The sequence below is a fragment of the Rattus norvegicus genome, chromosome 6 (genome assembly GCF_036323735.1).
Source record: "Rattus norvegicus strain BN/NHsdMcwi chromosome 6, GRCr8, whole genome shotgun sequence".
Classification (NCBI taxonomy): domain Eukaryota; kingdom Metazoa; phylum Chordata; class Mammalia; order Rodentia; family Muridae; genus Rattus; species Rattus norvegicus.
Window position 1 is genome coordinate 60440948 of NC_086024.1, and position 12919 is coordinate 60453866.

The 12919-nt window shown below is 38.3% G+C and overlaps 1 protein-coding gene and 1 pseudogene across 12 annotated transcripts in view; one reads left to right on the forward strand and one right to left on the reverse strand.

Moving 5' to 3' along the window:
* Positions 1-12919, forward strand: part of Dgkb (diacylglycerol kinase, beta) — a 756320-nt gene that overhangs the window by 72847 nt on the left and 670554 nt on the right. The gene's annotated exons all lie outside the window — the stretch shown is intronic.
* On the reverse strand, positions 7467-8564 carry Actg1-ps1 (actin, gamma 1, pseudogene 1; annotated as a pseudogene).

The window sequence follows — 12919 nt, forward strand, 5'->3', positions numbered from 1 at the left end:
GCTCCCCATCATGACATGTGTCTCAAGCTTGATGAGTCATTGGTAGGCCACTCCCTTAGCCTCTGTGCCACTTTTACCACCACACATCTTGTAGGGAGGACAAAATATAGGTCAAGGATTTTGAGAGTGGGTTATTGTCCCAATTCCTCCATGAGGACACTTGCATGGTTAAAGGAGTCGAGCGCTCGAGGCTCCATACCACCCTCACCCCAGCTGACTAGGAGTCTTATTTAGGGTCACCCTGATAGATTCTTGGGAGTTTTCACTGCACCAGAATATTGCCTTTCTCCCAAAATGTCCTCCTATTCCAGTTATCTCTCCTAATACTTTCTCCCTACATCATTCCCCACGAGAACCTAATCCTCACCCGTACCTACTCCACCAGCAATATCTGTTCTATTTCCTCTCCCCAGGGAGATTCACCTATCCTCCCTGGAGCTCTCCTTTTTACTTTACTTCTATGTCTTTGTGTATTGTATCCTGATTATCCTTTACTTTCCAACTAATATCCACTTGTGAATTAGTACATACCATGTTTTTGTTCTTTCTGGGTCCCAGGTAATCTTCTCAGGATGATTTGTTCTAGTTGTATCCATTAGCTTGCAAATGTAATGATTTTTTTGTTTATTTGTTTTATTTTTGTTTTTTTAACACTGAGTAATACTCCCTTGTGTAGATGTACTACATTTTCTTTAACCACATTTCAGGTGAGCGATATCTAGGTTGTTTCCAATTTATGGCTAGCATGATTAAAACTGCTATGAACAATGATCAACAACTGTCCTTGTGGTAAGATGGAGTGTAGTTTGGGTACGTGCCCATGTGAGATATAGCTGGACATTGAGGTAGATTGATATAACCAATATTCTGCCGTATTACTCAACGTGGCTATACAAATTTGCACTCACACTAGCAATGGCAGTTTTCCCCTTCTTCCACCACCTGGCTACCATGAGCTGTTACTTGTATTTTTGATATTAGCCATTTTGACAGTTGCATTATGGAATCGCAAAGTGGTTTTAATTTGCATTTTCCTAATATCTAAGTATGTTGAATATTCTTTAGGTACTTCTAGGCTTCTCTGTTGAGAATTCTCTGTTTAGATCTGTACTCCACTTTTTTAACATTTTTAAATTAGATTATTTCATTTGTTAATGTCTTCATTTTTGATATATATCAGAAATACACACACACACACACACACACACACACACACACACACACACGCATTCTTCTACATGCAGACATCTTGTTATACTAGCACCATTTGTTGAAGATGCTTTCTTTTTCCCATTGTATATTTCTGGCATCTTTAAAAATGTGTGGTGCCCATAGGTGTTTGGGTTTATGTCTGGGTCTTTTATTCAACTACATTGGTCAACCTGTCTGTCTGTTTTTCTGCCAATTGCATGCAGTTTGTATTTCTATAGTTCTCTAGTAGTACTGAAAATCAGGGACGGTGATAATCTCCAGAATTTCTTTTATGGTTCAGAATTGTTTTAGCTATCCTGGATTTTTTCATATGAAGTAGTGTTGTTCTTTCAACGTCTATAAATAATTGTTATGATGTCAGGATTGTATTAAATCTGTAGATTTCTTCTAGTAAGAAAGGTGCTTTATTATTAATCCTACTTATACATGAACATAGGAGACCTTTCCATCTTTTCACAGTTTCTTAATTTGTTTTCTCAAAAATTTGAAGCCCTTTTCAAACAGGTCTTTTGCTTTCTTGGTTAGAGTTACCTCCAGAAATTTTCTATTAATTGTGGCTATTGTAAAGTCACTGCTACTTTTTGTCTCCCTTTACAAATAGATATAGCAAACCAATGTGGGAACATCTACTGTGTCTACCTCTCCCCACATAGGCTAAATTTAAGGGAATATTTGTTTTGGCTCCCAGTTTTAAAAACTAGAGTTTATGATGGCAGAGATCTTGGGACAAAACTCATGATGCAGAATCTGGAGCTGGGAATCTTTACATATTGTAAGAATGGGGAAAAGAGGAGAAGAAATGATTGTACTATGCTGACTTCTTCATTTTTTCCTTTAATTTAATATGGGTGCCCATCATAATATGGTCCATCTACATTCAGCTAAGCTTTCCACCCTCAGTTAATCAGTCTTTTTGGAAATGCCTTCACAAACAGCCCAGAAATGTATCTCACTAATATCATAGGCATTGCTAACCAGTCAACACGGCAATGAAATATAAGAAGTCTTTATCAATTTGATAAGCAGATAACTGTAATCCACAATTATTCCCAGCCCTAGTTCCCACAGAACCATTTGAAATGGTTCATAGGAATGGTATCAATCATTTCATTGCAAAAAGCATTCAATCTAATTTTAGAGTATCTCTTGTCTTAACAATATTCATACTGTCCAAATTTCTAGGGTTTCTTCTGCAAATCAATATATTCTCTTAGCTTTGAACATCTATAAAATGAAAACACAAGTTTCGTGCTTCTAATACACAATGGCAGAGTAAATTTGTCTATTCTAACATGGACAGACAAAAAGTAGCAGTAGAAGATTAGAATTAAATGAACGTGAATCTCATGAGGGTAGATGGGAAAATGAAACTCACTGTTGAGTACGTTTATCTCTTCATAAAATTACCTGGGCTCCAGTAGGCTTCAGCAGTCTCATCCATCTAGTTCTCTTGTCCGTGGCACACGTGACCACTCTTTCAGACTTGCTTTATTCAGTCAGTACCTGTAACTTTCATTGAAAATCATCCTACCTTTTGACCATTACTAATATTCTGGAACTCCACAATTAATCTTAACCTTCACAGCTTCGTACACAACCCTTGGATGCTCAATGACAGAAAATATCAACATGCTTGTCTCTCTTACTTTTCCAGTGGCTGCAATGAAATACATTGGGGAAACAAGGTAGAAAGGATTTATTTTGGCTCACAATGTGAGGTTATGGTGCATCATGGTAAGAAAGTACTTTCATCAGGAGCTTAGGGTGGTTGGTCATGGATCCACAGTTAGGATACAGATTGTGGTGAATATTAATACTTCAGCTTGCTTTCTCCTTTAACTTAAGACTAGGAACTTATCACATGAGACAATGCTTTCTGTGCCTTCCTGCTTAATTAGTCTAATTAAAAGAATCCCTCACAAGCATGCCTAAAACCTTATCTCCTCAGTTTTTCTAGAGCCTGTCAATCTGATATTAATATTCACAGGACAGTATATTGTCTTTGTCTCTGTAGCTTTATAAAACCTGATAATCATCTGTGTTGATTAGTTTCTATCAAATTGGCACAAATCTTGACATAATGTAAAAGAATAAATCTTAATAGAAGAACTAACTCTATCAGATAGTCCTTTGGGCATGACTATGTAGGCAATTTCTTGGTTAATAATTGATTATGGAAAACCCACTGTGGGTTGTACCACTCTTGGGCAGGTGGTCCTAGGTACGCAAGGTAAACAAGGTATGAAAATCAAGCCATTAAACAGTGTCCCTTTGTGAGTTTTTTTTCAGTTTTTCAATTTTTTCCTACAAGTTCCTGCCTTGAGTTTCTTCCTTAGCGTCCCTCGATGATACGGACTGTCACCTACAAGCCAAATGAACACTCTCCTCCCTTAAGTTCCTTTGGGCTTTATTGTTTGTTCACAACAATAGAAAGAAAATCAAAGCATTAGGAAACAGACAAGAACTCCACTGTACCTGAAATCCTCCCATGCCCTTAGTTTAGAACTGAAAGACTTATTCCACAGACAGCAGATAAACCTTCTTGATGCCTGCCCCATAACTCTACCTAATTAGGGTAGCTAACATTTGGTCAGGTGTATGACATGCCAACCTACCATAGACACCTTTCTGAAGCCCACTCCAAGCCACTACCCTACCTAACGTATTCCACTACTCAGTTGAGGCCATGCCAGCAAGATCAGGTAAAACCAACATTTGTCAAATTAATCCTCCTATGCACTCACTCTAGAGCAGAAACACCTGAGTGGCTGAGGCCCCTCCGCTGATGGTCCCCACCTGTATATGGCTGAATATCTGTTGCTCAAGTGCAGGCCATGCCAGTTAGAAGAACAGAGATCCCTTACTGAAACAAAGGCCATGCTAACCACCAGAAGTCCAGTCCCTACTAATGACAGAGACTTTCTACTGAACCAAGGGTCACACTGGACTTCAGAAATGCACATCACAAAAACTAGAAGACAAAAAAAAAAACAAGAAAAATATCCATCTAACAACAAAGCAAAACAAAAAGTCACAACCCACCTCCTAGACTGACATTTGTCCCAAACCCAGATGCATAGACGCCAGTGTGAAAACAAAATCAATAGCAGCCAGGGCAAAAGGGCATCACCAGGGTCCAGCTATCCTACTATAGGAAGCTGTAAATATTCCAACATAGCTGAAGAACAGGAAAATGACTTTAAAATCAACTATGAAGATAATAAAGGTCGTTCAACAGGAAATGAATAAACCTTTAAAATAATCCAGAAAAACACTAAACCAATGGGAAATAAATCCCTTAAAGAAAGCCAAGAAAAACAAACCAATGAAGAAAATGAATAAAAATATTCAAGACCAGAAAATGGAAACTTAGCAACAAACAAAAGACAAACTCAGGGGATCCTGGAACTAGAAAATCTACATAAGCAAACAGGAACTACACATGTAAGCATCTCCAACAGAATACAAGAGATGGAAGAAAGAATCTCAGGTGTAGAAAATATGGTTTATTGGATATTTTCTTTATTTGCACTTCAAATGTTATTGCTTTCCTGGTTTCCCCTCTGGAATCACCCTATCCCACCCTCTCTTCCCCTGCTTGTCTGAGGGTGCTTCCCCACCCACCCACTCACTCCCTCCTGCCTCCGCAACATGACATTCTCCTACAGTGGGGCATGAAGTGTTCACCGGACCAAGGGCCTCTCCTCTCATTGATGTCCTACAAGACCATCTTCTGCTGCATATGTGGCTGGAGCCATGGATCACTCCATGTGTACTCTTTGGTTGGTGGTTTAGTCCCTGGGAGTTCTGGGGGGTCTGGTTGGTTGATATTGTTGCTTTTCCTTTGGGGTTGCAAACCCCTTAACCTTCAGTTCTTTCTCTAACTCCTCCATTGGGGACTCTGTCTCAGTCCAATGGTTGGCTATGAGCATTTGTCTCTGTATTTGTCAGATTCTCACAGAGACTTTCAGGACATTGCTATATCAGGCTCCTGTCAGAAAAGAAAAAGAAAAAGAAAAAAAGAAAGGAAATAAAAAAAGAATATCTTTGAACAATCAAGTGTTCACAAGTGTTATTTATTTTTATAACAAAGTACATATACAACTCTATGGCCCACACCTTCCCTGACTTTATCACAAGGGTGCATTTCAAAGACAAATAAGAAATAATCCATCAAAATAATGACTGAAGTTATTTTTAGTTACCTATAATAATATCTTTCAAGTCCTTGTGTTTTTTGCCTTTGCAAATAAAAGCTTTGTTGGGACACAGTAAAAAATAGAAAATATGACATATAAGACAAAGAAAATATTAAATATAAAAATTACTGACAAAGAAAAATCCAGGAAATCTGCAACACTATGACAAGACCAAACCTAAGAATAATAGAAATGGAAGAAGAAAAAAAATCTCAGCTCGAAGGCCAGGAAAATATTTTTAATAAAATCATAGAAGAAAACATTTCCAATGTTAAGAAGGTACAGGGTACAAAGAACTTACAAAACTACAAATAAATTGGATCAGAAAAGAAAACCCCCTTGCCACATAATAACCAAAACACTAAACACACAGAAAATCAACAGCAACAAAATGTATTAAAATCTGTTAAGGAAAAAGGTCAAGTAACATATAAAGACAGATCTATTAATTACACCCAACTTCTCAATGGTGTCTTTAAAGCCAGAAGGACCTGGACAGATACCTTGTGGATTCTAAGATATTGCATATACCAGCATAAACTACTGTACCTGACCAAGCTGTGTCACCATAAATGGAAACAACTAGATATTCTGTAATGAAGACAACTTTAACATTATCTATTGACAAATCTAGACCAAAGGGAGGTACTATAAGGAAAACTTCAAGCCAAGAAGGTTAACCGTACACATAAAAACACAAGAAATAAGTAATCTCACACCAGCAGAAGAAGAGAAACACACACACACACACACACACACACACACACACACACACATACACACACCTATCACCATCAACAAAGTAACAGGAATTGTTAATCATTGGCCATGAATATATCACAATATATCAATGGACACACTTCACCAATAAGAAAACTCAGACTAACTGAATGGATATGAAAATAGGGTCCATACTTTTGCTGCATATAAGAAATACACTTCAAAACTAAGGATAAACATTAAATCAGAATAAAGGGTTAGAAAAAGATTTTCCAAGCAAATGGACCCACAAAACAACCTGGTATAGTCATTCTAAAGTCTAACAAAATAGACTTCCAACCAAAAAGAATGAAAAGAGATTGGGAAGAAAACTCCAAACTCAATATAGGAAAAATCCACCAAGATGACGTCTCAGTTCTGACCATCCACGCCCAAATGCAAAGGTACCCACAAGTGTAAAAGAAATATGACTATAGCTTACATCACACATCAACCATCAACCTTCATTCATTAATAGTGGCACACTTCAAGACACAATCCAAACCAATGGGCAGGGCAAGGGCATCCAGGCAGACTAAATAGAAATAAGGGAGCTAAGAGAAGTTATGACTCAAATGCACCTAACAGAAATTAACAAAGTAGCAAACTTGTTTTTTCAGTTACTGCAACACTTTTATTTTTCTTTACACAATGACCTGTTGCTGAGGCCTAATGCTCTCACTGGACAGTAGAAAACCAAAATTTGTCATTTCTTAAAGAATTGAGTACAAAAAACTTACATAAATTAAAAGGATGAATATATTTACCGGTGTCAATGCAAACGTTCCCAACTCAAGGCAAGTAGCAACCCATGGCAATCAGGAGGAATAAAACCAGAACAGAAACTGGGTCCTAAGGCTCAGATTTTCCCACCCTGTTAGACTGACAAGAAGGAAGTGGTAACTGGTTCAGGAACCCTTGCCTCGGGAAATCCTGGAAATCAGTTGTCGGTTAATACCTGTACTACGTGGTCCTCACAGAGATCCACTAGACTTGGGACTTCTCTTCCACAACGTGCTCTCCCAAGCCATCAAGTGACCGAGCCACATGAACTAAGGACTAAATCAAGATATGCACAGGGTATTAAACATATACCAAGGGAACCGTTAACTTGAATGCAAGGTCAAAAATCAGCAGATTCAGCGCTGATATCAGATACAAGCTTCAAGGACAAATTCCTTTTCAAAGGCTTATTCCAGTTTCATGAGTCTAGCATGAGGTATGTACATTTGCCAGGGTAATCTGATACTTCAGAATCAGCTCATGCAGCAGGTACCTGGCACCTGCTCAGGCCATCTAGAAGCATTTGAGGTGGACGATGGATGGCACGACTTGTCATAGTCCTGCTTGCTGATCCACATCTGCTGGAAGGTGGACAATGAGGCCAGGATGGAGCTGCCAATCCAGTCTGAGTACTTGCGCTCAGAGGGAGCAATGTCTTACTCTTCATTGTGCTGGGTGCCAGGGCTATGATCTCCTGCATCCTGTCAGCAATGCCTGGGTACATGGTGGTACCACCAGACAGCACTGTATCAGCGTACAGGTTTTTGCAGGTGTCCAAATCACACTTCATGATGGAGCTGAATGTGGTCTCATGGATGCCACAGGACTCCATGCCCAGGAAGGAAGGCTGGAAGAGAGCCTCTGGACACCAAACCCGCTCATTGCTGATGGTAATCACCTGCCCATCAGACAGCTCATAAATCTTCTCCAAGGAGGAAGATGATGCAGCAGTAGTCATTTCTTGCTCAAAATCCAGGACAACATAGCACAGCTTCTACTTTATGTCACGAGCAATTTCCCTTTCAGCAGTGGTGATAAAGCTGTAGTCAATTCAGTCAGTATCTTCATGAGGTAATCAATCTGTCAGGTCCCAGTCAGCCAGGTCCAGATGCAAGATGGCATTGGGTAAGGGCATAGCCCTTGTAGATGGGAACTGTGTGTATGTGACATCCCGCTCCCTGCATTGTCACCAGAGTCCATGACAACACCAGTGGTGTGCCCAGATGCACACAAGGACAGCACCACCTGAATGGCCACGTACATGGCTGGGGTATTGAAGGTTTCAAACATTATCTGTGTCATCTTCTCTCTGTTACCTTTGGGGTTAAGAGGGGCCTTGGTCAGAAGCACCAAGTGCTCTTCAGGGGCCACAAGCAGCTCAGTAGAGAAGGTGTGGTGCCCAATCTTCTCCATGTTATTGGTGACAATGCCGTGCTCAATAGAAGACTTCAGGGTCAGGATAACCCCTTTGCTCAGGGCACCATCACCCAAATAGGAGTCTTTCTGTCCCATGCCCACCATGACTCCTTGGTGTCCGGGGTGCCTGACTATGGGAGAAAATATAGCTCTGGGAGTGTCATTGCCAGCAAAGCCAGTTTTGTACATGATGGAGCCATTGGCAATGGGCAAAGGACAGGCAATGGAGCAGCTGAAAGATTCATGAAAGGCTCTGCCAGAACCTTACCTATACAGATTAAGATGCTTGCAGCTAACCATCAGACTGAGCACAGGAGGAGTTGGAGAAAGGACTGAAGGAGAAGAAGGGGCTTGCAACCCCATAGGAAGAACAACAACATCAACCAATGAGACTCCCCAGAGCTCTCAGGAACTAAACTACCAACCAAAGAGAACCGTGGAGGGTGGGGGAGGGGGTGGACCCATGGCTCCAGCCACATATGTAGCAGAGGATGGTATTGTCTGACACAAATAAGAGAAGTCCTTGGTCCCCATTTTCCCAAGGTAGGGGAATGGCAGGGTGTTGAGGTAGAAGTAGGTGGATGGGAGGGAGAGCATCCTCATAGAATCAGGGAGCGGGGATTGGAAAGGGGGCAATCAGGAAAGGGGTTAACACTTGAAATATAAATACATAAACTATATAATAAAAAATGAGGGCATTTAAAAAAATAGAAGCTCAGTGTAAGCTGGCAGTGGAGTGTGAGACCGAGAGCTAATTCTTAATCAAACTAATTAAAAAGCAGAGAACGAATATCCAAATTATCAAATATAAAAATGAAAACAGGGATATAACTACAGACACCAAGGAAACACAAACAATCCTTAGGTCATATTTCAAAAACTTGTAATCCTTAAAATTGGAAAGTCTAAACGAAATGGACAATTAGCTTGATGTATACTATTTACCAAAGTTAAATCAAGATAAAATAAACAACTTAAATAGCTCTATAACCTCTAAGAAAATGGACTCTTTAAAAGTCTCCCAAACAAAAATCCTCATGAGAAAAGACTTGGAGTAATCAGGGATACGAGGGACATGCCTAAACATGACAAATAGAATTTGCAGCAAGCCAGTATCAAACTCAATGGAGAGAGTATCAAGGCAATTCCACTAAGATCCAGAACAACGCAAAGCTGTTGACTCTAACCATATCTATTCGATATATTGCTTGACCTTCTAGCTAGGCCTATAAGACAACTAATCAAGGGGATACAGATTGGAAAGGAAGAAGTCAAGGGGATCATATGGGATCATAATCGATCCCAGAAAGTTTAGTAGAGAGCTCCTAGTGCTGACAAACACCTTCAGTGAAATGCCTGTGTACAAGACTAACTAAAAATCTTCAGTAGTCCACTCATATATACATGACAAGGGGCTGAGAAAGAGATCAGGGAAACACCAGGCTTCACAATGGCCACAATTGTGACTATTGAAATTTGCAGATGAACACATATGGACCAAATCCTTAGTTATCAATAATGCAATGTATCTTCCATTACATTCATACACTATTAACTGCAACACAAATCTGTTTTTTCTAGAATCCCATTAACAGAGTTGACATCTAAAGAAGTCATCTTCAGTCTCTCCTGAGTTTCCCAATAGGTCGACAGGGTTTGCTTGTTTACACTCTGGAACATCTCCACAATTGCCATTTTCTCCTCTGTACTGATGTGGCCTTCGAAGAATTGTCTATTCTTGATGTATTTCTAATTATAACCTTTACAAAATGTGCCACCTTTCCATCTGCCAGTAGAAGTTTATCTGTATTATAAATAAATTAATGAAAAATTTCTAATATTTTATTTAAGTAGTTCTCTCTTACCTAAGAGATACAAGACATTATCTTTGATTGTCGCTTCATTTATCGTCATCATCTTTGTCATCGTTGTCGTCACCACCATCGTCATATCTCATTTTTCACAGCAATTGAGCTGTGATTAATTATCCCCTAAGCTCTCCAGCTGTTAAATATTTCCTTGCCCGTTAGACGTTATTTTCCCAGTAGGTTAATTTCTAAAGCTTCTCTAGTTTTCTGATCAAATGACTGCCTTCTGTGAAGTATCTGTTGGATGGCTGCTTCTTATATCTGAAAATAGCTCACAGTTGTATTTGGGTTAATCTCTCTGCATTTTAAATGTGTCTGTATTACTTCATTCTCAATCCTCTGCCTCACCTAGTGTTGTATTTCCCGGTGTTGCAACAGAATGTGGGCACATCAAGGTCTTAGTTATCACAGATTGCACATAAATGCTGACACACCAGAGAGTGCTCTTCTCTGGTTTTTTCACAAGCCACCAAGCAATCCAACCTACTTAGATGAGTATGATACTATGTGAACACAGATGTTTGACACATAGGCTCTTTTTTAACATGATTTAATGAGCAGTGAAATCTCCTACTGTAATGAATATATATAAAATACTGTGTAGAATGTAAATGATCTAGGAGAATTTCTGGAAGCTAACTAAATTACTTGAGAATTCATCAAGTAATTTAAATGTTGCAGTCAATGCCCCATTTTCTACTTAGAATTTCTTAAAATTAGCATGTTCCAACTAAAACATACTGTCGTGAAGTTAACACCAAAATATATTCATTATTTAGCATGAATGAAATGCACTACAATGTATTCAGAAACCAAATTAATCCTGGGTAACAAATATGTATATGTAATTACTTACTCATTCATATAAATGCAACTATATTTTAATACATATTGTAACATTATATTTTTATTTACATGATAAAATGTAGTATGTTTTCTTTCGTTTTGAGCTTGTCATGAACTCCTATTCCTCATACATTAGTTACACAGTTTAGAAATACAGAAAGGATAAGTTCTCCATACTTCTAATAACTTTATTATGAAATTTATTGCTCTATTATTCTACCACAACTAAAAATCCTGACCAGAATCTTTTGAAATTGTTGTAAGGTAATTTTACAGGGGGGATAATTTGTAGAATAATTGGAAAAACAATTCACAGTATAGGGCACAAATGATGACTACTTACTGTGAAACACAATAGTTAGAGAATTAGAAAGAAAATACAAAATCCAAGGAGAAAGATGGTGATTTGAACATAAAATTCATCCTCTTCCATATGCGTGTGCGCGCACGTGCACACACACACACACACACACACACACACACACAATTGCAAACATTTAGTACACAACTCTTAAAATTTGAAGGAGAGGAAACTGTTCAGCATTCTGGACAATCAAAGAAAAATAAATTTAAAGTAACATGGCTAAAAATACTGAACATTTAACTTGGTCTCACATCATAACTAAATCTGTGTTTTAAATTAATTGCTAAATGCTTTAAAATATTTTGTAATATTATATATGATATATTCAAGGGAGAGCACAGAAAAAGAATAAAATGGCAATTATCTTTTGTAATCTCTAAGATCATTTCATTCTGTAAAAAATAACTGAGATAGAATCTAAATATTCAAAAGGCTAAGTAGCATTGAAGTAAAACTGCTTTGTTTATGAAAGACTATAAAACAAGTAAATAATTTACACAGTGACACAATATGATCCACTTTCCTTCCCCCCTTTTCAGTCAATATCTGGCATTTTAATGTAAATATTACATTCTACGTAGCAAATTTACATCAAAATATGGTAGGTATAACTGATTGAAAGTAAAGTAGTAAATGCGTGATGTGAGAATATCATTTAATTCATTTAAATTGAATATATTTATCCTTTTCTTTTCAATGTACTTGACTTTAAATTTGAAGTGTTATTGCTTACATACACACAGTTGCTATTGCTACTACATAAAATATACTTAGGTTACACACTACAATTGTGTAGGTTTGAGAGTAGGGTGATGGTTCTTCATGTATGAGAGCTTGCTGCCCACCCAGCAGGAACTTGTGCAAAGAGCCCAACATGAAACTCTTTTCTTATACCCATAAGCACTGGAGGACAGCAACAGAGTACCTAGGGGTTTTCTATCTGGTCACCTTAGCTGAAGTGGCATCCTCCATGTTAACTGAATGACCCTAACTAATGAAACAGGGAGAGGGCATGAACATAGCCATCGCTGCACAATCAAACCTTCATGCTGTTAACGTTGAACTGACTATTGGAATGAATTTTCAATGTGGAAACCCAAACAACGTTGTTCATATGAAGTTGTTGAAATCTCTACCTCCAGCAGTACATTAGGAACATCGTCCTGAGGCACAGGTTCAAGTGAGATCAGTTTATACAGATTTGCAACATAGCAGCAGCTGCAGACCACATACACAGCTATAAAAGCAGCAGGTTCAATTCCTCTATTAACAGTCTGCAAATGGGCCAATGGAGTACATTCTAGAAACTATGTATCCTATTTTTGTAATGTTTCAAAAGAGAATTATACTGGAGGTTGTTAAAAATACATAAATTAACATTCTATAATCATTTCTCTTTTGTCCCAAGTTAATGTTTCATATAATTCACAAAATGACTTACTGGCAATATTTTACAAAAGAATGAATAGCTA